Here is a 4,568-nt window from a genome sequence, read left to right on the forward strand (position 1 = left end):
CAAAGTCATTAGGATATCATGTTAGGTCAGGTGAAGAAGTGGTACGTTAAAAGATGGTTTCGGAGAGGTAGAAGCATGATCTTAGATTTTGAATACCTTCGTCACCATTTCTACAACTGTAAGTTATTTTCTGTAAATTGCTGAATAAACTTGTATTGGTCCTTTGTGTTAGTTTATTTCCGTGTAGAAAGGGTAATGAAGGGGACAAACTCAGCTCAAGTGTAAGAAGGTGTTATGTACCGTAAGGGATGAGGGTATGGGTTTTTTTGAAGGATGGGTATTGTTAGCCAGCTGGGTATAACGTGTAGGGCTAGAGAACGCTAATGGATAGTTTAACTTAGTAGAGGGTTAGTTGCTTTATAGTATGCGTCGATCTCTGCCTAGTTGACATTACTCCTAGAAATTCATTTTTAAACCAGATGGGATTTATTGGCTAGTAATACACGAGTTATTGCTATTTTGGAGACAGCTGGCTGATGTATGCGCCTGATTGGTTTTTGTATTATACTTTTTCGAATAATGGAGGAATGAAAGTTTGATTGTTGTTGTTACTTTGTAAATATTTTGGAGAATGATGTTATTTTTTAAGATGGGGACTTCATGTTTCGACATTATATGTATTGCCCGGACATTTTTTGCTTGATATACTAATATCTTTTTAAATATATTTAAATATTTCTACTTATATTAAATATTGGAACTATTAGTGGGTAAGGAACAGCATAAAACAAGAGTTGCAGAAAATGATACGCTTTATAGGTCAAATTTTTGGCACTACGGATGTGCGGCGAGGTCATCGGGGAGTTACACGTGAGTGCAATTCACAGGACAAAAACACAGAGTTACATGGATTACAGTATATATGTCATTGACAAGAAAAACCTATAATCACGTGTGTGGTGCTGATGGTGTACAGCGCAGGGATCGGAACTCATTAGGTCTATATGTTAGGCTTTAGAGTAATGGATCAAGATTGTGCGTTGGATGCGCAATTAAACTGTTGTGAGTGCTAGTAGTGTGCAGGATGATGACGAGTGTTGCAAGTCGACAAATTCTAGAGGTGTGGAGTAGGAAAGAAAAGGAAAAAAAAATTAGGGTGAACATGTTGTTTACCAAATGGGAATTTCATTCGGGTGGATGTTTATGAGATAGGTAGTTGTTGAGATAAACACAATACGGCTTGACTTAGCAGCGCTTAGCTATAAAAAAGCATTGGAGGTAGCCCGGTCTGTACCCTTCACATTATTTCCTGTTCGTGGGCTAAGGATCGGCAGTTCCTTGCAAGTCTTCTTGTCCTGCATTACAAGGACAAACAGGTCTTTCTATAGTTTATTGTTAATGAATTTAATTTGTGTGGGCAACTGAACACAAGCTTCACGGCCATGTAAATGTGGATATAGCGAGTAATCATGCTGAAGTAAGTTGGGGTGCGGCCGCAATTAGGGCTACTTTCAGAAACGGATGACACAAACAACTGGATTCGTTATTCTATTCGTTATCTCAACTGGTTCGTTATCTGCCTCCAGGCCACTTCCGATATTTTAACAAGAGAGCCTCATCCGAACTTGCAAGAAGACGGTTCTGTGAACATTGAATTAATCAGAGCACTGCCGATTTCTGGATTGGGCTGCGCTCAGCAGTATTCTACTTGTAAATCTCGCTGTTAAAGAACGATGCCTTTGAACCACATACATGTGAGAGTGGATTCTTGGCCCTCACTAGCTGAAAACTAAATACAGGGCACAGCTGTGTGTGGAAAATGATTAGACGAGACTCTCTCAATACAAACCAACATTGCAGAATTATGTGCATCCTTTCCAAGCACACGTGTTACTTCTCAGTTATTCACAATTTTTATATGTACAGATGGCTAAATAAGAGCAAATTATTTGAATTATTATTGTATGTTCCATGGTCCTATAGAGCTCTTTGTCACTTCCACATAGGCGCGTTGTGACAACCTCCTCAATTTTATGTTAACTAATGTATCGTGTATGTGTGTGTGTGGCAGATTACAATGATTGGAATCAAACAACATTTGCGAGTGCGCTGACCCTGGTGCTTAGGGGGGTCGCAAGCTGGAGGTTGAATGTTTGAAGGGGTACGGGGCTATAAAAAGTTTGGTAACCACTGTGTAGGGTATTGGTGTTAATGCTATGCTTTATGATGAATTAAAATATGAATTTGGAGTTGCCCAAGATTTTTGGTCACTACATTGATTAATATGTTATACTCTGAAAGGGAAGAAATATGATCATGATTACACGAATTTGATGTAGCATCAACGGCGTAATTACATTGTTAGAACTGTAATGTTTGCATTTTTTTGATGCGTTTTAATGTAAACCTATTGGGAAGATAGGCCATGTGGCGATGTACAGTTGAAATATATTTCATTTTTAAGTGGCCTGCTGGAGGTCATTTTTGCAGGGTCTGGCAGTGCTCCTCCTGCTCAAAGGCGGAGGTAGCGGTCCTGTGCTGGGTTGTTGCCCTCCTACGGCTCCGCCACGTTCCTGTGTACTGGCCTGTCTCCATGGAGCGCTCCATGCTCTGGACACAACGCTGGACAGATCACATGGTACAAACCTTTTGCCACAAGCTCGCATTGATGTGCCATCCTGGATGAGCTGCACTAACTCTGAGCCAACTGTGTGGGTTGTAAGAACTCCGTCTTCATGCTACCAACAGAGTGAGAGCATCGCCAGCATTTCAAAAAGTGGACCAAAATCAGCCAGGAAGCATAGGAAACTTGAGAAGTGGTTGTGGTTACCACACTGCAGAATCATTCTTTATTGGGGGTGTCTTGCTAATTGCTTATAATTTCGCAACCTTTTGTCTATAATTCATTTGCATCACAAGCATGTTGAAATTTATTGTCAATGCACGTGTTCGCACATTCCTAAGTGGAGCAAGTTTGATTTCACAAAGAATGATGATTTGACTTGGAGTCTTACATTGTGTTGTTTAAGTGTTGCCCTTTATTTTTTTTGAGTTAGTGTAATATCATTAGTTAAAGAAGGACGATCAACATAGTCTCATGTTTGTTTTCCTTGAGTAAGGCTGCTCAAAATGCAGGTGTTTTCAGCCTAGGTCAGTGCTTTCTGTGGTGTTGGGGCAAGCCAGAAGAAAATAGGAGCATTGGCTCAGTGTTCTGTCACTCATGGGGACACTACACACCACCAAGTCTAAGTCCTTAGTAAGGGTAGACATCAAACATTTAAGCCTTTTGGGTCCTGCCATAGAGTTACATTATAAGTGCRCTTCCAAGAAGGCGTAAGGTCATTGGCCASAGATAAAATGACATCAAATCACGTTATATGTACAGCAGCTTTGATTGGACTGATCATGTCAACATCTTACTTTCAAAATCTTAGCTAGCGGACATCATGAATCAAGACCACAATCTACTGGCAAATCCTTTTTAATCCTGAAGAGAAATTAATTTCTTGATCGAAATTAGGGCTTGCCTCTTATCCGCTTGTCGTCCACTTGTACAAACTATGGCACATCTCAATTGTCAGTAGAATCTCCACTGAGTGTCTGTCATGTAGAGGCCAGATGGTAGAGTGAAAGACGTGTGGTTGAGGAACAGGTCATGTGCTTTATTAAATAGATCATGGGCAGACAAGTGAGATGGGTGAAAATGCTGCAGTTAGCTTCTTGACAAGTGTTGTAAAGACTGCAATTTTGGGGCTCTTAAGTGGAAAAAACAGACTAATGTTGTAGCTTAAGTATTTAAAATATACTGTACTTTGTGACAGGTGTGCTGCTAGTAGATATCTAAGCTATCTGAGTATGTCAAGCCCAGCATTCAGCCCAGTCTGAAACTCGGCAGGTGAAAGAGATTGTGGGAAAGTCTTTCTTTTTTCCAGAGCAGGTGCTGGAGGTGGGCAGTTACATTTATGAAGGGCAATATTGCACAGGTATCAACCTTGATAAGAGATTAGAAAACCACCTACAGTGGGACAATTTTACAGGATACTTAACTGTGTCAGACATTCGGATAGAAGATTCTGGGGTTTATACTGTGGAGAATACAGATGGAGAGAGGAGATGTAAATTTGAACGTGTGTGTTTTGAATATAACAATTTATCGATGGTGATGTTGTCAGACTATCGCAAAGTTTTTTTTACGTGTCAGAAAATTATTTGCACAGTATCGTCATTCAATATTAAGATGAAATGTTTACATTTTAGTATAGGACAACTGTTCTGCCAACTCTCCTATGTTAGGCCTATAGAATGTCTCCCAATCTGATTCCTGTCTGTTCCCTGAGTTCCTTGATTATATTAATAAATTCTTCACAACGTATAGGCTCAACTTAATTTGGTTTTCACTTTGTTCACGCAATAATACATACTGTATAGGCTGTTTTTTGGTGAAAAATTTCAACACCCAGACACCTCTGCACTAGGAGGGGTTGTCAGTGTGGGCTGCAGAGACATCTGTTTTAGGGGGAGCCATAGACAGTTCTTCACACTGACCATAATGCTAAAGATCAGGAATCAAAGTTAAAATGTAAAAGGTACTCACTCCCTTAGCCATACACTTTTTCAGTCTGCAGCAG

Source organism: Salvelinus sp. IW2-2015, unplaced genomic scaffold (genome assembly GCF_002910315.2).
Source record: "Salvelinus sp. IW2-2015 unplaced genomic scaffold, ASM291031v2 Un_scaffold1204, whole genome shotgun sequence".
Classification (NCBI taxonomy): Eukaryota; Metazoa; Chordata; class Actinopteri; order Salmoniformes; family Salmonidae; genus Salvelinus; species Salvelinus sp. IW2-2015.